Source organism: Sus scrofa, chromosome Y (assembly GCF_000003025.6).
Source record: "Sus scrofa isolate TJ Tabasco breed Duroc chromosome Y, Sscrofa11.1, whole genome shotgun sequence".
Classification (NCBI taxonomy): Eukaryota; Metazoa; Chordata; class Mammalia; order Artiodactyla; family Suidae; genus Sus; species Sus scrofa.
In genome coordinates, this window is record NC_010462.3 from 4,188,663 (window position 1) to 4,215,705 (window position 27,043).

General features: G+C 44.5%; 1 long non-coding RNA gene across 2 annotated transcripts in view; it reads right to left on the minus strand.

Moving 5' to 3' along the window:
- Positions 13,332 to 27,043, minus strand: part of LOC110257727 — a 36,139-nt gene continuing 22,427 nt past the window's right edge. The window contains exons 2-3 of one of the 2 annotated variants that reach the window (XR_002340914.1): positions 24,279 to 24,323; positions 13,332 to 13,878 (exon numbers count right to left, since the gene is read on the minus strand). This is a non-coding gene — a long non-coding RNA (uncharacterized LOC110257727). Of the gene's footprint in view, positions 13,879 to 23,072; positions 24,324 to 27,043 lie in introns of those variants that run through there. The other variant, XR_002340913.1, reaches the window with a different exon arrangement.

The window sequence follows — 27,043 nt, forward strand, 5'->3', positions numbered from 1 at the left end:
ACCTGCAGCATATGGAAGTTCCCAGACTAGGGGTCAAATCAGAGCAACAGCTGCCGACCACAGCCACAGCTACAGCAATGCAGGATCATTAACCCATTGAGTGAGGCCAGCAATCAAACCCACATCCTCAGGGATACTACTTGGGTTCCTTTCCACTGAGCCACATGGGGAACTCCTAAACCTTTTTTTTTCTTTAATGGCAACACACACAACATATGGAAGTTCCCAAGCCAGGGAATGAATCTGAGCCACAGCTGCGGTAACAACAGTCCTTCAACCCAATGCACTGAGCCAGGGATAGAACCTGCACCTCCCCAGTGACCCAAGCCACCATAGTCGGATTCTTAACCCACTGGGCCATAGCAGGAACTCCCAAAATTTAGCTTTTTAACAACTTCTCACTGAAAGCTCCAGGATAAATAAATACTTAAATTTGGACACAGAATTAGAAGACATCTCACAAGCCTAGTTCAAAATTTGCAAAGACATTCCTTATAATCTCTCTGTTTCATATAATTCACTGGTAAATTCTGAAATGAAATGAGTATTTTTCTAATAAGAATAGTTGCAAAACACTTTACCATTTACTTAATTTTTGTGTGCAAACAAGTACTTGTTTTCTTAAACCAAACTCATCAAAAATGTATTAAAGAATGAAAGGAGAAATAATTAAATTAGAATATAATTTAAGGGAAATCATTATATCCAGATACAGAAAAATACAGGCACGAGGAGGTGATGACCAGACCTGTCAGTGAGGGGTAAAGGTCTCTGAGAATAATGCCTCCACCAAAGGTTTTTGGTTCCTTTACACTATCCCAAATCGGAGGAAAGGGTGAATTGGTGTTTTCCAAATGCCGGCCTCCACCTTATCATCTCAAACACCTTTGAAGTTTCTCACGTGGTTCCCCTTTTATCGGACTAAGCTCCGGGAAAACCAGACGCTTCCCTCATATGCCCCTGATATTATTAATGTTTTGTCTCAGGCTGACAAAATCCTGTCCGAATTTCACATTCACCCCAAATGTTTCCCCTTCGAGGCACTCTTCCCCTGGTTGCTTTTAAATGTGTACGGCATGCTCCCTCTTCTAAACCCATTCAGGGCTTTTATCTGTCATGGGAGATTTGCCTTATATTACGGCGCTTTGGGAAATTGTCTTTCCCATTCACCTGGATCTCAAGGTTAGGGACAGTTTCACACACATCTATGTGACATCGAGTACTCAGCGTACACTGACGACACTGAATTAACCAACATTGAAAGAAATGGACCTTTTTATCTTAAAACGGCTCTTCAAAACAGAAGAAAATATAATGAAAAGGCCCCAAATTACATGGCACTTGAACTTGAGTAGTTCTGCTAAGTGGTATTTTCACAAGTCCTATAAACGCTACGGTTTTACCCTCATGAAAGACACGACTGCAAATAATTGTCATGCCTCATGAGAGATATCAGCAAGTAATTCTGACATGTTAGGTTTGCTCTTGTTGTTTTCTCGGAATATGGAAACCCTTTCTAAATTTTGTGTAGACAACACGAGTTTGGCTCTTTTAAATTAGTTAATGTTTATTTCCTCTCTGTATGTATCCATAATTCTTTCTTAACGCTGAGGAATTTCTGCGGTGTTCTTCTCCCTACACAGTTGCAGGTCCCTGCAGAGAAGAGAACTGCGAAATCCAAAAAAGTTATCTGTCAAGTATAAAGTAATAGAAATGATATGCAATAATATAAATCAATGACAACTCAACCACCACCAACGCCCCTGCTCAGGCTGACACAATTTCCCAAAATGGTGAAATACTCTTTGTAAACTTCTGAATAAAAAGAAGTATGGTCTACCTTCAAATTACATAGGAGTTACAATCTGGAAAACTCCAATATACATTAAAATTGTGTGGGGGAGAGTTTTCCTTTACATGTAAAATTGTGTAACGCTAGCTTTAGACAATTACACAGAGATTTCTTTTTTTACTTAGTTGGAGGTCACAGTGACATGTGGATTATCATGCTGCATTGTTCAACGTATTTGGTGGGCTCCTGCCATTCCCCAGCAGATGCAGTATAACCTGCTTATCATCAAGACAATACAAGACCACTCTATAAATACCCAAAATATCTTGAGGGCAAACCACCAAGCTCAATTAAGCTTCACTGCCGTGTGATGTGTTAAATATTTTAGTTCACTGTGAAAAACTTTTTTGGGAGAAACCAAGTCTTCCATGACTGACTCATGGGAAAAGGTGAAATAACAAAAGCACTGGTGGTTATTTATTTCCAAAGTATCAAACACACTGGTCTCTGATAAACACACTCCATGAGTCACTGGTAGTTAGAAAGCCATCAGAGAGGATGGGAAAATGCCCCCAGCATGTGACAACCAGACAACAGAGATTGGAGTTCTGAGCCATGCAACTGCCCGTGCCCTATATTCTCCTTCAGACACCAAACACAATTCCAACTGCCTGCAAAGGCCACCGTTCAAAGGAGCTGCTCGTTCTTTGGAAGAAAAACACATTCTACTTTCTTCAGGCAGCATGATTTCTTGTGATTGCAGCACAACCCTGTGTAGCTCAAAGATAAAGAATGCTGCCATGCACGTCACAAGTGTCAAATGAACTCTTTCTGTATGGAAGTTACAGTGGGCACGTATGCACAAGAATCAACAGATGGAACTAAAAGCTTCTTTTTTAGCATGACATCAAAGCTTTAGTTTGACCCACGCTTAGGGAAAGCAAATCTGTTTTGAAGAATCTACTTGCGATGCTGACAGAAAACCAGTACGTGGAAACAGGAGGTGCCAAATTAGGTGCTGCAAAATTAGACAGCAGAAAGTTAAGAAATCTAATCCGTTTGCATATTTCTGAGGTTACAGCAGAAGACAGTAACTCTGCAAAGGAACCGGAAGGAAAGCCTTTTTCAAAAAGGATCTGGTAAAACGTAAAATTCAGCTGAAACGGTTGGCTATCTGAAAAGACAGAGGCAAAGCTGTGGATTGTTATTTATCACATTTCAGCCACATTAGATCAACATTAACAACACATGTCTAGTAAATGTACGTGACTATACAACAGAAAACTAGTAAAAATTTATGACGGCAGAGTATTAAAAATTGTGTCATACGTTACCTGTTGCAGGAGGAGCAGCTTATTCACAGAAGTGTAGAATGCCTCTCTATGTAAAGCGCAGAACATATTTTTACGTAAATATTATCCTTTTTTTCGTTTGACAAATACAGATATTAATATAGCAGTAGTTGGTGTTCTTAGAATAACTGTTTTCAACCATAGAGTACAGAATCACTACCTCACCATAAATTCCATAGGAAAAGTAAACTGTAAGCTTAACTTATTTGTGGTCAGTGTAAATAATAAAATATCCTTATTTCTCACCTCAAAAATAAAAAGTTGGGTTGAGTGTGGCTTTATTGAATAAGCAGGTGTTTTCATTTATCTGGAAAATTATCCAAATATCCTTACCCATCATGGGACATGACCTTTGAAGATGCCTAAACATTCTACGTTTTTCTCCATTAAGATGAAATATTGATATACAATGGAATATTACTCTGCCATTAAAAAGAATGAAATAATGCCATTTTCTGCAACATACGTATACCTAGAGATTATCATAATAAGTGAAGTTAAAGAAACAAATATCATATGATATCGTTTATAGGTGGAATCTAAAAAAGCGATACAAATGAACTTCTATATAAAAAAGAAACAGACTCACAGACCGAGGAAACAAATGTACGGTGACCAAAGGGGAAAGGGTGAGGGTAAGGATAAACTCGGAATGTGGGATTAACAGATACACACTTCTATAAAATAAACAACACGGATCTACCGGATAACACAGGGAACTATAGTCAGTATCCTGTGACAGCATGTAACAGAAAAGAATCTGAAAAAGAAGATTGATATATAGAGAGTATATAATTATACATATTTTATATGTATACATATATATAACTGAATCAATTTGCTATATACCTGAAACACTGTCAATTAACTATACTTCAATTTAAAAAGATGAAACATTGAACATTATTAACCAAGTGGACAGAATTAACATTAGCGAAGACATACACACAAATGATAAATGAATAATACACGTTTTTTCCAAGAACGTCTGTGAATTAACATTAGCGAAGACATACACACAAATGATAAATGAATAATACACATTTTTTCCAAGGGCATCTGGATCATTCACCAGGATGCACCCGCCTGCTGGGCCATAAAACAAGTCAAAAGCAAATGGAATCACCAAAACGATGTTCTCCATCAGAATGGAATTAAATAGAAATCAATGGCAAAACAAGATAAAGACAGCATCTCCAAATATTTTAAAACTCAGCAACACACATGTAAATAACCCAAAGGCCCCCTGAAGTTGTGAAATACTTTAGAGAGCATGATATTGAAGATAAAACAGAGCAGATTTTGTGGGATTTCACTGAAGCAGTGCTCAGAGGGAACAAGAGTGCAGCGTTGGGAGTTCCCGTTGTGACGCAGCAGAAACGAATTCAACTAGGGACCACGAGGTTGTGGGTCCAGTCCCTGGCCTCACTCAGCCGGTTCAAGATTCGGCATTGCCATGAGCTGTGGTGTAGGTCGCAGACACGGCTCGGATCTGGCGTTGCTCTGGCTGTGATGTAGGCCAGCAGCTGTAGCTCCGATTACACCCCTAGCCTGGAAACCTCCATATGCTGTGAGTGCAGCCCTTAAAAAAAAAAAACGGCAAGGAACCAAAAATGCAGTGTCACAGAAGCAACATGCCTTGTCACTTCTCTCCGCCGATGCCCCATTGCAACCTCACTCTCTGTCTTCTGGGGAAATAGCCTTGTCTCCTGAATCCAATTAACATAAAAGCACAGACGTTCTTGTCTCTTATGCATAATGCCATGCCCTTCATACCGACTTCCCACGTGCAGCTTGCGGCGATGGAATTGCCTAGCTGAGTTTTGCCATTGTTGGTATATTTCTAGATCTTTACTGTCATTTTATTGTCCTTCGATCTAACAAAAGCGCGATTTACTTTACTTTCTTCTTCCACTTGATTGATTGCTTAAGGAACAAAATCTGACATACAATCTGATTAAAATGCCAACACTCACATATGCCATTTTCTTCAGATGTGCTGGGAACTACCTCTTACATTAACCAAAGGCATTCACTGTGCATCCCTGTGTACAACCCCCACCCCTTCCCACATGCCTCCCTCCCCCACACCCCCACAGCATAGAACCTAAGACTCTTAGGAAGACCAAAATGCAGTTATTGCTGGCTTCCCACCCCGCCAGAGCCTCAGGGCGTGAATGGCATTTACGCACTCTTCACCTGAAGCGTTTGACATGGGACCACGAAAGCCTTTTTTCATCCACACCCTGCCTTACATTTTTGGCGCCAGGACTAGCCCAGAGTTTATCCTGAGTCCAGATGCTCAACTTCCGCCTAGCCAGCCTAAAACTCCGTGGTTCCCATCTCAGGAGCCCTCATCTAACAAGGCAGACTCTCTGCAGGCAGATCTAGCCTCCACAGACGGAGCAACAACAAACAGCAGGCTGCTACGGCGGGGGGAGACTGTGGAGATGCCCGGGTTCACCAAGCTTCATCCCCCCCTTGGAAAGGACTTTTGAGGAGCTTCTCAGGGGGTCCTGCATGAGACGGGGGCATAAGAGAACAAGCCCCACCTCCATCACCTGGGCCCCCCATCCAGCTTCACGCAGCGCTCACTCCGGTTCCCAAAGAGCTTCGGCGTGAGATTGCCCAGGAACACGTCTTCTCCACCAGCCAGACACCCAGAGATTCCACTGATCCGGCCCCAGGTCATCCGGTTAATGAAAGACCCATCCAGGGCCAGGATCCACACGTCCCAACACAGCCGGGGGTCTTCTCCTACCAAGACAGGATCAAAGCAAGGCTCTGCGGCTCCCTTCTGCAGAGACTCCCCTCACCGTCACCACCCATTTCCCAGCAGGTGGTTGAAATTTAGGGAGCAGGGAGGGTTAGAATCTTAAGAAAATATCTCTCAAAATATAGATATGTTATCAGCGGTGGTTTCTGCATCCAGGGGCTGGCAAACCTGGCCCTTGAGGTCCGTGAGGAATGGCCGTGAGGTGGAGAGAGGGGGAAGCACACTCGCCATCTCTTAGGCGCCCAGAGGGATTCTCCTTCAAGACGCTGAACACGTCCAGAGATCTCCTCACGTCCCTTCTGATGCGTTTCTCTGACATAACCCCCATAGTGACCAGCCACGTAGGTTGAAGCCAAGGCTTGGATCCCGTGGTGTAGGCCGGTGGCTGCAGCTCTGATTACCCTAGCCTGGGAACTTCCATATGCCTCGAGTGCAGCCCTAAAAACACAAAAGACAAAAGACCAAAAGAAAAAAAGTCCCAAGTGCATGAACATATGTGCCTATCCCCTCGCACGGTTTGCCCTGACAGCCAGATAAGTAAGTGTGCAGCCCACTTCTGCAGGAACTTCACACCACCCCCAAACAGTTCTTCAGACTCTGAGGGGGGAGGCTGAGAAGCTCCAAGCCATCTCCCATCACCGTGGACTCTGAGCTCCTGCTTACGTGCTCTCCCAGGGCCAGGGACCTCTCTCCTATCTGCGGTCACCACCTGGCTCTTTCCATTCCTCCCAGCCAGGTCCCGCTCCGCCCTTCCTAAAGCACCATAAGCCAGCCCTACCCCATCCAACGCACTTGGCTAAAGACATGGACATAGGAGGGGAGGCTGGCATAGAGTGAAAAAGGGCTAAAAGCAGCATAGGCCGTACCGTGTGTGAGAAGTCCATCGGCCTTTCTTGCACAGAGAATCCCTTATTAAAACTTTCCCGTATTTCGGGAGCCCATCCTTCCTGACTCTATGACAAAATCGTTCATTCGTCCCACAAGTGCTTGGCAGAAGCTTACTTATTGACCAGGCCTGGGTCTAGATGCTAGAGAGTCAACAGTAGAGAAGAAAATGCTGCCGTTTCGAAATCACATTCTCTGTATCCACCCCTTCCTGGTGGAGCCCTGGATTCCTGAAGCCCAAGGAGCAAAAAGAGACCCTGGAAATTCATCTTCATCACTCATTGTTTCAACCTCCCCCTTCAACTAGGCAAGGGGCTGGACCTTTTATTACCAAGAGAACAATTATAGGGTTTTCCTGAAAGAGCAGCTTTCATCCTAATGTGGAGCCTGCCGCCTCTCCAGAATGGAGAAACAGTTCTAGCCGAATTTTTAAATCACTGTTTCCTTCTCTCTGCATGTGCCATTTCAAAATTCCACTTAATTGAAAAGAAACCATTTGCCAATTATAATATCACCTACCTACAATGATAATAGTATAAAATCTACCTCTTTATGTTATGAGAATGAGATGTCCTACAAAATACTGAAATACAAGCACTTAACAATATTTCTGGGAAAAACAGGCTAGGGATTTGTACATAATTGTTTGTTTGTTTTTAATTTTTATGGCCCCATCCACAGCACGTGGAGGTTCCCAGGCCAGGGACTGAATCTGAATCTCTGCTGTGACCTATGCTGCAGCTGTGGCCACACCGGATCCTTTAACCCACTGCACTGGGGCAAGGGTCAAATGACACCTGCAAAGTGACCTGAGCCAGTGCAGTCAGATTCTTAACCCACATACCACAGCGAGAACTCCAGAATTTGTACATATTTGAATGTATAGTATATAGTAAATTCAGACATCTAGCTTATATTACTGAGGCAAGAATAAGTTTAAATAGTAATCTCATGCTCATCGGTCACTAAAAACTGCTATAAAAAGCCAGCAGAGGTTAGAGAAATGCTGTTTTCCTCCAGCCCTTGCATCCTGACTACGTGCTGTCCATACGCTACCATGCGGCATGTTTCAGACAATCAAGGGGGCGCGGTGCCCTGGATTCCTTGATTTACGCTCCCATTTCACCCCTCATCAGGGACAAGCTTTGTGAAGGCACAGACCTCGGGTCTTCACCTCTCATTTCTGCCTGATCTGCCTCCACCCGCCTTCTACCTCCACCGCCCGATGGACGCAAGGGCTTCTGTCAAAACCGGGACTGGCTTTTTGCAGCTTGCGTTACTTGACTCCATAACTCTTCCCCAGCTCTTGACACTGTTGGCCATTCCATCTTCCTGAACCCGTTCTTCCCCTTTGGGCACCAAAGCAGCCCCCATGGGAGCCTCAGTCCTGTTCACGGGCTCTGGTCCTCGGCTTGCCACCCAAAGGCTGGGCTCGGCCCTCACCTCGCTGGCCCGCTCTCGTCCTTTCTGAGGGACCTCATCCACACCCGTCCTTTCCAGGACCCCAGACTGCCGACACGTGCCAATGCCTTGTCCCCAGCCCATCTCTCCCCTCTGCCTACAGAACCTTAGCGTTAACTGCCTGCTTGGCCTTTGGCACCTGAATGCTTTGCACTGTTGTCCGAACTCGATGCATTATCCTTCCCCCGCCAGCTCTCATCACTCTCAAGAGGCCAGTCACAGCCCCGCTGTGCCTCGTCACCCACAGCAAAAAGCTGCAGAGCCACCCACATCACGTCTCCTCTCCATCGCCTTTCCAGGCTCCAGCTCCTGCCGATGCTACTGTCTTCACACGGCACGTCCCCCTCGTCCTTGCCACATACGCTGCTAGTGTTTTTGCTAAGATCTTCAAGAGTTATCATCTGGAGAACATCACGAGTGCTCCCTAATTGGTCTCCCTGAGAACCGACTCTTCATTCTAACCTATTTGTCATTACGTGATGCTATGGATCTTGCTACAGCGTGTACAGGTCCCTCCTCCTATTGAAAAGACGACGAGTTAGTCCCATTTTGTGATCACAGAGGCCCAAGCTGATAGCAGTACACGCAAGCCCCTGCGTGATCAGCTTCCTGCCTGTCTGTCCGATCTCATCGCCCACCTTCTTCAGGCCTCGGCCTTAGTGAGGAGCTTACCATGCCCTCAAACACATCCTGTCCTTATTTTTCACACACACAACACGCCCTGTTCTCCCTTCCAGATGCGCCTACAGGGGAGCCCTGCTTGTCCTCTGAAGCGGGACTTAAGGATCTCCTCTCTTTGAAGCACTTCGGGAACCTCCAGAAGAAAAGTGAATCCAAGCTCCTGGGGGCTTTGAGGAATGCACTGGAAAAAGACTCAATAAGATGTGACAATTATTTAAACACAAGATGCGTCAAACAATTCTAGGGTCATGAGTCTGGAAACCAAGACCAATGGAGAGCAACCATCAGAGAAAAAGAAGAAGAAGGTTTTACAAGAAGGGTAAGGATCTCCGAGGTTACTTCTTAAAGCAAACTTTGTATCAACACAGAGCATATGGACAGCAACGTGTGGCAGCGTGCAGCGTACACACCCCGGAGGGGCTAACAGTCAAGAGACAGACAACATCCACTGTTGGCAAGGCTGAGCAATAAAACGTGCATGCACCTGGAGCATAAATCGTGCCATCTGGGGAAGCTGCTGGGCAGTATCAAATAAAGCTCACGCCTGCACACCCTAGAACCCAGCGATTCCATTCCTACAAATACACACTACAGATATGCTGATGTAAGCTCACCCCAAACCCTTTACGGTATGTTCAGAGCGGACTTTCTTGTCATGACACAAAAGCAGCACCGATCCACACGTCCATCCATCCTTGAAGAGATGAATGAACTGCGTCAGAGTTATACCACGGATACTAGGCGACCACGGAAATGAGCAATACATCCCACGTCAAAGTGTGGGTGAATCTCAAACATAATACTGAGGGAAAGGAGTCAGGGCCAAGGAGGACACACTGTGTGTATACAAACGACGGATGCAGTTCGTGGACACGTTTTGAAGATGGGCTGGAAGTCAGCACCTGCAAAGGCGTGAAGGAGACGATTCCAGGGTGGCAGCAGGCTTCGATCTCTTCATGTAGTTACTGACGGCATGGCTGTGTCCCACTTGGGAAAATTCACTCCACAGTACACATGGGGTATGTGCATTTTCTGTGCACTGAACTGCCATGAAACGTTTCGAAGGGCACAGCTGAATGAATGTCCACCCCATGAATGTTCCTATGTAACGAACACACAGCCAAGAAACAGAATATCGCCAGCGCCACCGAAGCCCGCGCACACTCCCAGCGCCAGCCACCGCCCCCAAACAAGCTCTGTTTGGACTTCCATCAGGGTGGCAGAGACCCAGTCTGTACTGTTCAGGGCTATTTCCTCCACAGCGACAAAATATATTCGCATGCCTTAGATATTTTCCAGATACATGCAGAACTTAGGAATACAGGTGAAAACTGAGGAGTCAACCAAGACACCTGAACCCTTGAGCCTGGCCAAGCCCATGAAACTAAAAGGATAAACTGAGATGCAGAAGCTAAGAAGGAAAGTGCAGTTCCTTGGTGAAGGGCGTATTGCAGAGTAAGAAGCAGCAATCCTGAAGGGCAGTCTGAAAATCAATCATCAAACGTATTTTCATTTCATAAACCCAATTCTTTGGTTTCTTACTACCCTGCTGATGTAGATCTGGTTTGTATGACTAACCAATTATGGATCAATCGAAACATTATACTTTCTTTCTGTGGACTTACAAGTGTCTTCGTAGTCACAATACAAAGCTTAGAAAGGGATGACTTAGGATCTGCGTTGTGTTTTGTTGTGGCCAAGCCCACAGCGTGTGGAAGTTCCCAGGCCAGGGTTCAAACCCGAGCCACAGCAGTGACAATGAGTCACAGCAGGGACAATGCTCAATTCCTAACCAGCAGGCCACCAGGGAACTCTGCATTATGTATTTTAAAATCAACTTGAAAATAGAAAGAATTTCATCCTTTGGACTTGAGCTGTCAGAAATTGTGCAAAGATCACCAAACGTTTGAAATGCCCACCAGCCCTAAAACGATTTTTCTTTAACTTTCTGATGCATTTAATCTGATGCTGAGTGTTCACGTATAGAAAAGAAGAAATGTCAGGACCCACTGTGGGCAGCTGGCTCACCCATCCGTTTGCATCCGCACAAATACCACCTCTCTTGCCTGAGTCCCAGGACAGGAATGGTGGAAGTCCAGGCAATAAACTGTCTGTAAACTATTACAAATCAAAGCATACATGTGGGAGTGGACGTTGCCTGCACTAAGTTTCTGCGTCTGCATATCTGCAGTGTCCACATTCCCGTGGCCACTCCTTCTCCCATAACTCCATTTCTGTTTGAATTTCACTTCCAGCCTTATCACATTGCTTCCTCTGGATGTCCGTCATGTCCAGGGTTTGGAGTAAGACATAGGATTCATCTGTGTGATTGCTGCTTTGCTATGTTACTTATATAAGTCTGCGTCCCAATTAGATTAAGTTCCTTGACTTCAGGGCAAGGCTCTGACATGCCATTTGGACCATAATAAGATAGCATGAGATAAAGAAAGAAGATAAATACTTAAATAGTCATTAGTTAAGGTTAATTTTACATTTAGAAATATCAGGAGTTCCCGTCATGGCTCAGCAGCAACAAACCCGACTAAGATCCATGAGGATGTGGGTTTGACCCCTGGCCTTGCTTCGTGGGTTAAGGATCTGGCATTGCCGGGAACTTTGGTGTAGGTTGCAGACCTAGCTTGGATCCCATGTCGCCGTGGCTGTGGTGTAGGCCGGCAGCTGCTGCTCGCTGCTCGGATTCGACCCCTTGCCTGGGAACCTCCATATGCCGTGGGTGTGGCCCTGAAAAGAAAAAAAGAAAAGAAATTTCACAGAACATCCCTGGGTGTTGGATTTCCACAAAGGCAATGGAACTTGGAGTAGTTGAGAAAAAGATCGTGGTTTAGGAAGAGACCATGATGCGCCATCCACACAGCTGGGTAATTCTACGCGATTCAGGGATGGTGCTGACGTGACAAAGTAATTAACGGAGGATGGCAGCTCCTCCTCACTGATCAACAGAGGCGGGGACGCCCACTTCGCAAAGCCCAGCGCACATGTCCACGCCCAGGACTCCCAATTACCTTCGTCCTCTCAGAAAGACAAAGCCGGGCCCCCTCAACAGGCCATGTGGCCAGAAGTCCAGGTCCACTCCTCAACGGAGGACCTTCGGGTGTTTCCTGAGGGGCCGTTTCTTATCTTCGACTATCTTATTGTTTTCCTTTCTTTTTTTGGCTTTTTAGGGCCACACCTGTGGCATATGGAGGTTCCCAGGCTAGGGATAGATCCAGAGCTGCAACCACTGGGCTACACCACAGCCACAGCAACATCAGATCTGAGCCACGTCTGCAACCTACACCACAACTCATGGCAAGGCCAGATCCTTATCCCACTGAACAAGGCCAGGGATCAAACCTGCATCCTATTTTGAATTCCTACCAATCTTCTAGGATTCTTTTCTATTTCCTGATTTGCGTAATATTAGAAATCCACTCTCCTCTGGAGTCTTCAGGTTAATACTGCTTTTAATTCTGCAGCTTTCCCCATAGGCTCTGTTTGTTTTCTCTTTTGTTCTTATGTCCTTGTCACATGTGAAGGAGGCTTATCCAGCTGTGGCTGCTGCACCCAAACAGGCTGTGTGAATGACCCTTATCTTCACTCTATATTCATGCGGAGAACTTTTCAAGTTCCTCTACTTACATGAAGACCAGCTGACGGCTCTACACAGTTCCCGGTTTGAATCTCAATGGGCAGCAAACATTCATCTCTCACTCAGCCGCTACGCTCAAGTGAGATCATCTTGGGTTTCCACCACCAGAGCATCCACGCTCTGCTCCAAAGGACTCCGTTCACAACTGTCCACCACGGTCCTCCAGATGCACTTCCGTCTTATTTGTCGTGACCGTCCAGCCCAGGATCCTGTGTGCAACCACCAGCTCCTATCCAATCGTCCTTCTGTCAAATAATTCTGAGGTCAGGTGTCCAAACAAAAATATCCGGGTTTGCAACAGCTACGTTAAAAACAACAACAACAACAACAACTCCGTCTTTGCTTTGGAGTCTCTGCCTTGCCTCAAGAGACAGAAAGTACAAAAGGAAAACCTTCCTTGTGAACCAACAGACCTGTGCTGTTCTAGGCAGTTCCGTCAGGTGAAATGAGTGGAAATTCTTCAGGCCTTATGGCCATAGGTTAGCTGCTGGTTTTCAGAGGTAGTGGGGTGAAAGGAGAGCAGAGTCAGGGAAAGAACGGCAGCTGGGGAGTTCCCGCTGTGGTACAGTGGGTTAAGAATCTGACTGCAGTGGCTCAGGTCACTGCAGAGGCATGGGTTTGGTCCCCAGCCTGGAGCAGTGGGTTAAAGAATCTGGTGTTGCTGCAGCTGTGGCGTGGGTCACAGCTCCAGCTCGGATTCAATCCCTGGCCTGGGAACTTGCATATGCCGTGGGTGCAGCCATTAAAAAAAAAAAGAAAAAAAAAGAATTTCTGGTAGAATGATTTTCAAGTGGAAGGGCTTCCCTTTAATTTAAGCTGAACTCCTTTCCTAAAGAATATGGCACAATAGATATGTTACCATTAATCTAACATTTTAATTTTGGGGTTATCCTCAGAAGACCACTCCTTAAGGCCTTTGTAGCTCTTTTCTGCAAGTGCTGTACAAGGATGACGACACTTTCTCCTAAGCGTGCATGGGCCGAAGACAGGCAATTTCACCAGCCCCCACAACAAAGCTCTTCTGAGATTCATGATCCCTGTCCACTGGGAAAGTCTTCACTGTATCATACCCCCTAGTCTGCTCATGCTATGTTTTAAATCTGCCTCTTTTTATCTGAACTTCACTGATAGAGCAGCATAGACAGTGGAGTAAAAATAAAAAAAACAAATAAATAAACCGCACCACTCACCCTGGTCCGTGATAGTGGCTCAACCGATGTCTATGATCTGATAACCACCTTAAAGGAATGACCCAGCCGGGTCTACGGGTGTTCGCTGCCGACTGAAATATTAACATACCTTTTGTTAATCTGTGTAAATTTATTTTTTTTACATTATACCTAAAGGAGAGGCAGGAGGAGAAATACACTTGAGGACTTATAACCTCTCGATAATAAAATCGAAGAGCTAAATATTTCCATAAAGCACTGCAATGAACGAATCCCAGAAAGTGCAAAGAAACCAAACATGGATGACATTTAAGAAGAGAGTGGGGGAGTTTCCATCGCGGTGCAGTGGAAACAACTGATGAGGAACCATGAGGTTGCAGGTTCAATCCCTGGCTTCGCTCAGTGGGTTGAGGATCCGGCGTTGCTGTGAGCTGTGGTGTAGGCCGGCAGCTATAGCTCCGATTTGACCCCTAGCCTGGGAACCTCCATATGTCATGGGTTCGACCCTAAAAAGCAAAAAAAAAAAAGAGAGAGAGAGAGAGAGTGGAAACTGTGTACATCCTCTAGTGTTTTATCCATTGTTTACATCTTTAAAGTTATTAGCATAAAAATCCTGAAAACAAAAGCCTCTCTGTATTTTGGACAGAGTGGCAAACTGACAAAATGAGACAGTGTCCACTCCATTATATAGTAAAGATGGAGGAGTAACAGTACCTACAAAAAAAAAAAAAAATAGAAGAAAAGCTGATCTTTTGCAAGGAAGGAAGAAAGCCTATGGCTTTGGAACGAGTCATGTGAAGCTGTCATAGCAGCTCCAAGCACATAGGACAGTTTGCCTTGAGAGTGTGCACGTGATGTGTCTCTGTGTGTATGTGCGTGTGTGTGTGTGCGCGTGTGTGCACATGTGACGGGGCTGTGCAGCATAGCTCTCGGACAGCAACAGCATAATACAGCCATCCAGTAACTAGGTAAGAGCCTTGGTGTTATAATTACTTCTACGTATCACCTTTAAAAACTTGAAAGAGCTCTTCAAAAAATGGTGTCGGGAAAAGCAGATATCCACACGGAAATGAATGAACTCAGACTTGAATCTCATACCACTCACAAAAATTATCTTGAAGTGGCTTAAGGACTTAAACAAAAGGCCGAACCTATTAACCCCCTGCAAGATAACATTAAGGATAAGCTTCATAATACTGGTCTAGGCAATGACTCCTTGGATATGACACCAAAACCACAAGCAACAAAAGCAAAAATACACAAATAAAACTATATGAAACTAAAAAAGCTTCTACACAACAAAGGGAATAAAATCAACAAAGTAACTTACTGAATAGGAGAAAATATATACAAACCATATGTCTGATAAGGGATTAATATTTTAAACATATAAGAAATTTCTACAACTCAACAGCAAAATAAATAAATAAACTGTTGTGTTTTTTTTTCCTTTTTAGGGCCATACCTGTGGCATATGGAGGTTCCCAGGCTAGGGGTCTAATCGGAGCTATAGCTGCTGACCTACACCATAGCCACAGCCATGCCAGATCCGAGCCACATCTTCCACCTACACCACAGCTCACGGCAACACCAGATCCTTAACCCACTGAGCAAGGCCAGGGATCGAACCCACAACCTCATGGTTCCTCGTCGGATTCGTTTCTGCTGTGCCATGACGAGAACTCCAATAAGCTGATTTTTAAATGGGCAAAGAACTTAAGGAGACATTTTCCCAAAAAGATATATAAATGGCCAACAGACACATGAAAAGATACTGGATATCATCAGTCATCAGGGAAACGCAAACCAGAATTGTAATGAGATGTCAACCTGTTACTTCAGGAAATAAGTGCTGGCGAGGGTGTGGAGAAAAGGGAATCCTGTACATTGCTGGTGGAAATACAAACTGGCACAGCCATAATGGAAAACAATGTGGAAGCGACTATGAAAATTAAATAAGAGTTCCCTGGTGGCTCAACAGGTTAAGGATCTGGTGTTGTAACTGCTGTGACTACTGTGGCTTGGGTTCCACCCCTGGCCCAGGAACTTCCCCAAGCCATGGGTGTGGCCAAAAAAAAAAAAAAAAAAAACCAACAACATAGAACTTCTATGATCTAGCAATCTCACTTCTGGGCATACATCCCAAAGAACTGAAATCTAGATCTCAAAGAGATTTCTATTCCCATGTTCGCTGCAGCATTATTCCCAATAGTCCAGCTCTGGAAACCACCTCATTGTCTACCCAAACAGTATGTGATATATACACACAATGAAACATTATTCACCTTTAAACAAAGAAAGACATCCTATCATTTGCAGCAACACAGATGAGGCAGAAAGACACTGTGCTAAGTGAATATGCCAGTCAGTTACAAAAGCACAAAGATTTCATGATTCCACTTAAATGAAGGACCTGGAATATTCAAAACACACAGAAGCAGAGAGTCAAATTTTATTTGATGTAGGAATGGAACTATCAGGAAATGAGATGCTGCTCTAAGTGACAGGGACTCAGAGAAGAGGGAAGTGGCGGGGTTGCTGTTCAATGGATATAGAGTTTCAGTTACACAAGATGAGTAAGTCCTAGAGCTCTACTGGACCACAGGGTACCTGGAGTTAACAACCCTGTGTCGTCACTTAAAGTGTGTTAAGAGTGTAAATCTCATGGGAAAGCATTAAATGTGCCTATAGCAATTTTTAAAAGAAAGACCTTTCTTTCCTTGTTTATCGAAGTAGAGTTGATTTACGATGTGGTGTTAGTTTCTGGTGTACAGCAAAGAAATTCAGATAGAGAGAGACATTCTTTTTCATATTCTTTTCCATTAACGCTTATTACAGGCTATTAAAATATCCCTGTGGTATACAGGAAGACCTTGTTGATTATTAAATACCAGTTTGTAACTGCTAGCCTCAAAGTCCTCATGTATGCTGCCCCCCTTCCTCTGGAGTAACCGTAAGTTTGTTTTCTACACTCTGAGTCTATTTCTGTTTTGTAAATAAGTTCATTTGTATCATATTCCATGTATAACTGATATCGTGATATTTGTCTTTGACTTACTTCACTTAGTGGGATACTCTCTAGTCCATCCATGTTGTATAAAATGGCATTTTTTTCTTTCTTTTTCATGGCTGAGTAGTATTTCATTGTATATATCTACATGTATACATTGTATATATGTATAAATGTCTATCAACAGACATTTGATAGACATTAAGGTTGCTTCCATGTCTTCATCCTTGTAAATAGTGCTGCTGTGAACAGTGGGATGCATGTATCTTTTCAAATTAGAGTTTTCTCTGGATACATGCCCAGGAGTGGGGTTGCTGGATCATACAGCAACTCTGTTTTTAGTTTTTAAGGAACATACGTACTATTCTCCACAGTGGCAGCACCAATTTACATTCCCACCAACAATGCAGGACAGCTTCTCTACACCTTCTATTTGTAGACTTTGTAGCTGGCCATTCTGACTGGAATGAAATGATACCTCACTGTAGTTCTGATTTGTATTTCTCTAATGATTAGCAAAGTTGAGCTCTTTTCATGTGCCTGTTTGCCAACTTGATGTCTTCTTGCGAGAAATGTCTGTTTAGGTCTTCTGCCCACTTTTTGATTGGGTTGCTACTTTTTTTGTTATTGAGTTGTATGGGCTGTTTGTATATTTTGGAAATGAAGCCCTTGTCAGTTGCATCACTTGGAGCTATTTTCCCCCAGTCCACAGCTTGTCTTTGCATTTTGTTGACAGTTTCATTTGCTGTGCAAAAGCTTTTTAAGTTTGAGTAGATCCCATTTGTTTATTTTGCTTTTATATCTATTGCCTTGGGAGACTGAACTAAGAAAACATTGCTATGATTTATGTTTTTCCTATGCTCTTGTCTAGGAGTTTTACAGTGTCACATCTTATATCTAAGTAGAAAGAGGATTTTCTCTTGTCAATAATAAACACAAAATAAGTATGGGAAAAACCCAAACAGAAATCCACTAGGAAATGCTATTTCAGGGTTGCAAAGTAATTAACTGTATACACTTCAACATGACATATGATCCAGGTCTTTCCGAGGCATAGACTGATGGAGGTCAGAGTCCCAACGTGGCTTTATGTCTGTGCATTCCCCTCCGCTGCTCTCCCGTCCTTTCTAGACCAGGCTCCCCGGAGACCACAACTGTGCATATCAGCTTGTCTCTGCTCCGTCCCCTTGTGACTGAAAGGTCCTGGCTGGAATTCCTAATGTCGCTACTGAGAGCCTCACAAAGTGCTTCCCTTTCTGGGTACATTTACCCGTCTGTGATCCAGTCAATTCTTCATTATAGCTGCCTTTTCTCACATGACTATGATCATGCACCTCCTCTAGGTGCCGAGTATTATGCAAAAGAAGTACTCTCTGTAGGTCACGTAGAGCAGTAGATAATTTCCTGACAGTCCTATTCCGAAATAAAATATGTATGCAAATAAGTCTACGCATACCCATTTTGGCAACTGTTTTTTTTCCCAAATTCCTCAATTTCTTCCCACTGGAGGGAGTCAAGAAATGGGGGAGAGTGAAGAATACATGATGCTTTACTGCTAAACCTCATGACACATGTACTTGTTTCCTGCTCTTTTATAGGAAAGGTTAACTAGAATTGCTCATCATCACGTTAACATGTGGTTCAAAGGAACAGCTGAAAGTAAATAAGCAATAAAAACATAAATGAATATTCTGCTGCTAAGTGAGTTTCCCCCTTGAGTTTTCTGAAGTGTGCATGTCCAGAGTCAAATGCCAGGCTACGTTTCCTACCCTTTGGCAATGAGAAATGGCAAAGAGGAAAAGGATGGGCACAGTCTGTAAATGACTAACAGACAATAGAGGATTACGCTGAAGACTGAACGTTAATATGAGAGGTTTCCAAGTGGGTTTATGTGGCGATATAAACCCTCGTTCTAAAAACTGAGAGCAAGTATCAACTCATTTGGAATTTTTTTATAGATTCCTTCTCAAATAGAGTTCCACCAAAATGTGCCGGATTTAAATCGCTTTAACACTGTCTGTGAATTGTGTTCACGAGAGGAAAGCACATGAGGAATTTAAAGTATAATGGTTTTCTAAAAATACCAACGATGCGCACATTCTTCTCCATCTCAAAGCAACTGGATTTATTACATATTTTTATCCACTTGTCAGGCAGAGAGAAAGTGGTTAGCAAGAACGCTCAAGTCCTATTGCGCTTTTGAAATAAGATGATCACACCAAAACCTAAATGTTTAATTTGAATGACACTGCATGTGGCCCCAATGAGACAATGGCACCCATTCTTCCCTTAAAGCAGCGGATCACTTTCTCTTCTCTACCTTTCTTCATCAGCTTGCTTTTCAGCCTTTCCGCAAAGGGGGTTGGGACAAACACCTCTGCCCAATTTCCTTGGAGAACAGAATGCCTTCCACACGTCTGCATATATGGATTACCTGTCCATCACTACCACAGCAGTTGCTCACCTGGACATTTGATCAATAGCACAAAGTCCTGCTCACTTGTCTTGTCCCAAATCTTGTTAAATAGCTTCTAAACAGAACCACATACAAGGAATGAAGAGAAATGAGAAATATACATACGTATATCCCCCAGTACTCTGTGAGTTGTAATTGCATAAAAATACAAGAACATTTTTGTCTTTAAATGTTGGGGAAAGAGGCTAAAGTTATCTAAGTTCCTTATGCAACACGGCTCTGAAAAATACAGAACTGAAGCACCACTGTTAAGTGAATCTAAAAGGTATATTTAAATAGCTTAGCCATTTGCAAAAAGCTAACATTCCATAGAGTCTTTTTCTATAAACTTGGGGTTTTCTTTAGATTCTATAAGAGAGGGATAATAACTCTTTCCAGGTGTGACATGCCAAATATTTAATGACTCATATGGGTTCTGAACAATGAGAAGGAACAATGACAACTCACACTGGCCATAGACCACAGCGAGCCACATCAAGGGGCATCGAACACCCCTCCCTCACTCACAGAGCTGATGGGACTAGGAGATGCAAAAGTAGTGCCCTTACTGACTCTGGCATGTAGGACATACTCAGAAAATGTCAGCATTTTCCAATCATATCCTAATGCTTTTAATGCAAATGTATACATAGTTCTAAAGCCCCTCCTCTAAATATTAAATGCACTAAATATTGAATAGTGTCACACAATTATCTGAAAAAAAAAAATGGGTGTGAAAGCCTCAGCAACTGACTCGTCATTCATAATCCAAAGGTAGGAATGGAGAGAAAGCTCCATGCCCGGCACAGACCACCGTCAGAGATGCAGGGAGAAGCACAAAGGCGGACAGACGCGAGGGCTTCCAGAACCAGAGGTCTCTCATACAGTCAGGGCACGTGCCTGGAGAACACCTCACCTTTCCCAACTACAGGGTCCAACTTTAAACACTAAGGAGTTAGCAGGACAGAAGTGGATAAAATGCCACAGGTGTATCTCGCTCACATTCAGTACGGCTTACACCAAAGAGAAATGCTTAGGCGAATGGAAATACCCAATGTACTGAACAATTCTTTATCAAGTGTCTCCCCAAACCAAGTCCTTCTGATAGGCTGAACTGTTGCTTGATTTTCAGAGATTTAGAGTGAATGTTTTCAGGAATACACGTAACTAACACACAATGTACGTATCTGCATTATCCAAAAGGAAATGCCAGGACCAGTGGCTGTCCTGGGTGCTATGGAGACCACAAGGCTCTTGGATGAAGTTCACAGTCCAGAGCTTTGAGAAGTGCCCAGCCAGCAGCTGCAGGAGCCAGAACCTTGCTGCCATATGGATTCTGCAGCTGCCAGACCAGAGATCTTACAGAAGGCCCAGAGAGGAGGGCAGAGTGGGGAGAGAACTCTTTGTTTTCCATTGAAAATAAGGGAAAGGAAAAACAAGTAAAGGGGGGAACAGTTGATCTAAAGGCAATTACAGCACTTAATGAATCCACTGTAGCCCATAGCATTTTAAACCATCTCAAATGATCAGGAAACTAATTCTAGCATGACTTTAGTCAAAGAACATTATGTGATGAATTCACACAATCTGAATAATTGCAGTTATCAGCTGAAACAACAGCAGGAGGATGAGTAAATAGGTCAGCTATTCTAGGAGATAAATGTGTATCCCCTGACGGCTTCTGCACAACTTTGGTAAAAAGCAGGCAGTAGCATTTTTCTAACTGTTTTTAAACCTTTATGCAGAGGTTACACGTCTAAAATTCAAGGGCTGGCTGATGATAATCTCCCATGACCAATTAATTACTTTTCACTGCAAAAAGAGCTAATTACATTTCAGAGATTTCTTTTCTTTTCTTTCTTTCTTTCTTTTTTTGGCCACAACCATGGCAAGCAGAAATTCCAGGGCCAGAGATTGAACCTGCGCCATAGTAGTGGCTGGCCTTCACCTGCTATATACCACAAGAGAACTCCCAGAGATTTCTTTTCTTAATGATTATTCAACATTATCAAGAATAAGTGCATGATTAGAAGTGGACTCTTGAACACAGTGTATGATGATGGCAGACTTTCGGCACACACTACGAGAGATTTTTAAAAATCCGCTGTGCAATGATTAATTCAATCACTCTCTAGTTATTTAGTATTTAGCACTGAAAGCCCAGGAAATGAAACCACAGGGCGTGTAGCAGAAAAGCTTTGCTTTATTGTTGGCTATTTGGGGAGGTTTTTTTCGAGCAAGTATAAACTGCTGGGGAGACGTTGTCATATGCATGAGGCTCATTTTTAATCTTCACTTGAAGGAATCGAAGCCAAACAACTGCCCTTCCAAGGGTGAGGTCACAGCTGAGTATTACTTGGCTAACGGCTGCACCCTCAAGGCATTCCTGGGAACCACGCTGCTTCAAGGCATTGTCTGTGGGTAGAGTGGGCAGTCCAGCATGGCCTCTACGCTTCAACCTGCCTCACGCTGGGTAAGAAGTCTAAGCGTGCAAGGCAGTGACCTCCCAATGCTGCAGAGCAACGTCAGTATCTTCCCCTCTGGTTGATGCTGAATTATAGACTTTGCTCTCTCCACACTTTGTCCCGATGGCTAACTATGCATAAACTCCTAGCACTAAATTAGATGTTAGAAAAGAGAGGATAAAGGATAAACCAGTTCCCTTGTCTCAGCTACGAATAAAATTGGGTTTGGGTAGTTAATACAGGGATTTGGAAAGAACATTCAACTTTCCTGATTTTAGGAATGTAATGTCTTGGAATCACAGAATATTAGAACTGAGAAAAGATCCCAGAGGCCAAAAGCAGGAAAGCTTCTTGCTGCGCACATGACAAAATCAAAACTCAGGGCATATACGTCGTTTTCCCCATAACTGCTGCTGTGGAGACAGCAATGCAAGCTGCCTTCAGACGCTGGAAGGACCTGCTTTTCACATGCTCGGAGCCTAACTGCCCACCCATGACAGTGGACATTCCTCAGGAAACCTTCGTCTGTCCGGCGTTGGAGCCAGAGCTGGGCTCCCTGGGATTGAGCAAATGTTGAGCACAGAATGGGAACCCAAGGAACAGAAGTTGTTGACATTATCAGTAAGTAAAAACCGCTGAAAAGACGGCCGGGAATGTGAATCAATGAACATGTATTAGAAATAATGGACAATTACGGTTATTTATGATCTCCAACTGATGTTCCATATGCCTTCATCAGTCTGAATTAAAAAACTGCTTCCAGGAGTTCTCGTCATGGCACAGTGGTTAATGAATCCGACTAGGAACCATGAGGTTGCAGGTTCGATCCCTGGCCTTGCTCAGTGGGTGTTGCTGTGAGCTGTGGTCTGGGTCCCAGATGCAGCTCAGATCCCGAGTTGCTGTGGCTCTGGTGTAGGCCGGCGGCTACATCTGTGATTCGACCCCTAGCCTAGGAACTTCCATATGTCAAGAGAGCAGCCCAAGAAATGGCAAAAAGACCAAAAAAAAAGTGTAATTTTGAATGCAGTGGCTGCCTTGCATGACTCTGGTTAAACCAAATCAAGAATGTTCATCACTCACCTTGTAGTATAACATAGACGGCCTTCCACTCATAGGATCTTATTACAATACTCTTTTCCAGTCTTTGAGAAGGCGTGCTGTTCAGTGCGTGGTACAAGTAGCTTTCTTTACATTATTTCTCACTCTCACAGCTATTCTAAAAGGTAGGAATTATTATCCCCATTGTTTAGAGGTAAGACCTTTATCTTCAGAGAGATGCAGCAATTGGGCCCAATCCCAGCGTGAGGACAGAGCCACCACATCTCCACAATTAGGGAAAATTCATTATCATTTACATTAGAAAGACTACCCATGTCGTCAGAATGGAAAGTAATTAAAGATCATGTTGCAAATGCCACACATGTCAATGAATCATTAAGACTTTCTCAGACAGCTAGAAATGGGAAGCTGACCTCCTGCACAGTGTGAACACAGTTCCAGGTTATCTTGCTGAAAAACTGGCAGCGGATGGTCCCAGAATGGAGTACGTTCAAGTCAGCCCCAGCCCCACAGAGGAATAAGCATCAAAACCCTCTGTCAATAGGCAAATATTGATTAAGTCTACTCTAGGGCAAGACCCCGGAACTGGAGATTAACAGAACCCAAGGCAGGACAAACCCTGACATCGGTCTCGCAGACAGTCTCGCCAATGCTTTTTCAAAAGAGATAGAACTACGATGTGAGATTTTCATGTCAGCTCAGCGGGGTCCCTCCTTTCAAACACCAGGTGTTGTCTTTATTTCATCTTCTGTTCAACCTCATTTTTTTATTCCTGGGAAGACTGCAGAGTCAGCTTCAAATCTGTCCCCTTTGGGCTCTACCTAACTCCTTCAAAGGTGAACATATTAGGAAAAACAAAAAACAAAAAACAAAACCCTCTCCACAATTAGCAATATTATCGACATGTGCACCCTGACAGATTAATGAAGGCCGTGCAGGGTCACCGAGCTCGGACGTCACAGGGCGCGACGTTGAACGGTGATGTGTTGACACTGACACTTTCCCAGTCACCTCCTGTTGAAGCGATCAGAGCCAAAAACAGGCTCATTCTGTTTCATCCACCTCCCTCTCTCTGGGTGGGGCTGGGCTAGGATGATGCCACAGATGTTGGGTGGCCCGTGGCCCAGTCTAGGCCACCACCCGTTTGCGTAACTTAATTTTTTACTGGAAGCTGGCCACCCCCATCGGCTCCTGTACCGCATAGGGGGCTGCCTCCACGTTACATCAGACTGCAGTCCTCTGGACAGAGGCGGCAGGGGCCACAAAGTTGAAAATATGTACTACCTGGCCTATTTCAGAAAAAAAAAAAAAAAAAGTGCCAATCCCTGGTTAGGACATGGAAAGAAAAGACCTTGGCCCAGAGAAAATCCAATGTGAACAATCAGGAGAAAATAAAAATTCCAAACTCACAAACGCAGAGACGCAGTCAGGAGAGAACGATGTTGGCAAGATGGCAGAACAGCGTTTTCTAGCACCTTCCCGAGACGGGACCCCAATCATGACCTCACTCACGGAGGAGCGTACCTTTGTGGAAGTCCCGGAGTCCAGCGAAGATGGCCCCGCACAGCCCTGGAGGAAAAAGCCCGAGGTCAGAGGTCAGACGCAATGAGGAGCGGAGAGGAGAAGTCTGATGCTGCCACATCAGCCCTCTCCCCCGTCCCCGCCCCCGCCCCCGGATGGCACAGTCGGTGCCTGGAGGGACCTCGCTGTGGTCTCTCCTGAGGCAGAAAGGGCCTTGCGGGGGCAGGGGGAGCCCTGGCCTCCCCAGATGCATCGCTCGGTCCTGTCCAGTCAAGAACACTGAAATGAGCTGCCTGAGCTGCTGGGGTGCTCTGCCGCCCCCACACCCCCTCATGCCAGGGCCACCTGCCCCCTCGCCACCCTGCACACCCTCATGCCAGAGTCGCCTTTCCCCACACACCCTCACACAAGGGCTGGCTTCTGCACGAGCACAAGCTGACCCAACTCCGCAGGATTGGGAGAAAGCACACAACCACTCAGCCCATGCAGGTGAAGAAAAGGGAGGTTTCTGACACTCAGCCCGGTTTTGTAGGATCAAGAGATGGCAGACAGTTTGAAGAAATTCCCCCAAGAGGGAAGAGTGACGGTGAGCAGGTGTGTGCACAGAGAAAGTCTGAGCGAGCTGTTCTTCCAAAGCCAGTCAGTGAAGACTGGAGGAGGTCCCTGCTTCCTCAGAGGCGACAGCAATGTAAGGCTTCCAGAAACATAAAATACCCATATACATGACCCCCGAAGAACACAGTGATTTTCCAGGAGCCAACTCCAAGGAAACAGAGGTCTGTCATGTACCCAGCAAAGAATTCAAAACACTTGTTTTAAGGAAGGTCAGTAAGCTACCAAAAAAAAAAAAGCAGAGAAAGATATGATGTCATGAAATCAGGAAACAGTACACAAATAAAATGAGAAATTCAACAGAGGGATAGAAACCATCAAACAAAGAGACAGTCCAGAGCGGAAGAACACAACGCAACGAGTGCCAACTGCGATGGAGAGCTCTCTCGTGGAAAAGCATTGAAACACCAAGAAGGAATAGCTGGTATTTTGAAGACCCTGCCTGTTTCAAGAAAGCAGCTTTCCTCATCCATGAATTGGGCTTACACTGGCATCCCTACTCCCTGCAAACCGAGACAACCCCCACGTGGAATGGAGCTGTGATAGGTGGAAAAACCAACCAAAGGCCTGACTAATGCCTATGTTGCAACTGTTTTCTTAGGTACAAAGTGAAATAGTTTGTATCCACATCCAATTTATATGCACGTATTTGTAAGATAGGTTTTCTGTGTGTGTGTGACCCTAAAAATATTTATGTGTTTAAACTATTATTGTATGTATATATACCCCCCAGCAAAAACAAGGTACATTTGCACATGAAATGAATTTCCAAAGAATATGGCTTTATCTTCTTTGGAAAGAATATGGTGTACTTACTTGTGCCATTCGTAAAAACACATGGATTTGTTCAATACGATCATTCAACAAATACTCCGTATCAGGCATGATTGCATGGGTGGAAAAAACAGACAAAAACATCTCCTTTCTTTTTTTTTTTTTTTTTTTTTTGTCTTTTTGCTATTCCTTTCTTTTTTAAACTATCCTCCATCCTAGTAGAGATGGAGGAGAAACGGACAATATGCAAGATTACATTATCTATTGCTGCGTAACATTGCACAAGCTTAGTGGCTTAAGATATTACACATTTATAACCTCCCCATTGGGTGGGTCAGGAGTCTGAGTGTGGCTTAACTGCATCCTCTGATTCAGAGAGTCTCACAGGGCAGTGATTTCACCTGAGAGCCTCCTGGGAAGACTCTGCTCCCGTGGTTGCTGCTAGAAGTTGTCCGCCTGAGGGTTCTTGGATCTGGGGCCTCGGTTACTTGCTGCTGTTGATGGAAGACGACCCTCAGGTCCCTGTCACATGGGCCTCTCCAACAAGGCACCTTATGTGGTTTTAAGGGAGGATCTTCTAACATGATAGAGTCACAGTCTCTTGTAACCTGAGCAGAGAAGTGACAACCCTTCACCTTTGCTGAGCATTGTTTTGTTTTGTTTTTTTCTTTTTAGAAGTGAGTCACAGCCTGTACCAAAAGGATGGGATCATATAAGGTTATGAGCATCATGAGTCACCTTTAAAGTCTGTTTATCCCCACGGGGAGAACATGCAGGGCAGCGGGAGGCCGTGGGAAAAATGGGGTTTTACCAGGGTGTAGACACTGATGCCACAGCAACTTAGGAGCTGCAGCTCAGTATCCACAGAGTTGTGATGTGTACGGACCAAGTGTCTGCTCTACCACCACCCACCCTGTTCCCCAGAGACCACAACCTCCTTGTCTCACAGCCAAGGACAGCGGTATTACTTTTTCAGCACCCTGTGCTGCTCTCACACCCCACGCAGCCTGTCAAGACAGGTGTCATCTCTCCCTGTGTCACTCCTCCTTATACATTTTCTCCCACTTTTCTCTCCACCTCTCTTGCCCACTGAGACCCGCCTCTTCTACGAATCGTGGTCCTCTCTCCCGCTTTTGGCCAACAGCATCCCTACCACTATCAGTATCGTTACATTATTTAGTATCTGGGTAAGAGCATCTTTCATCCAATTCATTCCAGGGGACACAGAGTTGCTGCAACCACATTCAACTGCAAGGTGACTCTCCAACTCTTGACGCATGTGCTGAAAATGGCTGGAGGGGAAGGAAAGTCAGCGACCCTGAACACTGTTGAAGCTGTCGGCCACCCGGGGGCAAATCACGGTGGTGTCGTGGGGCTCCCCA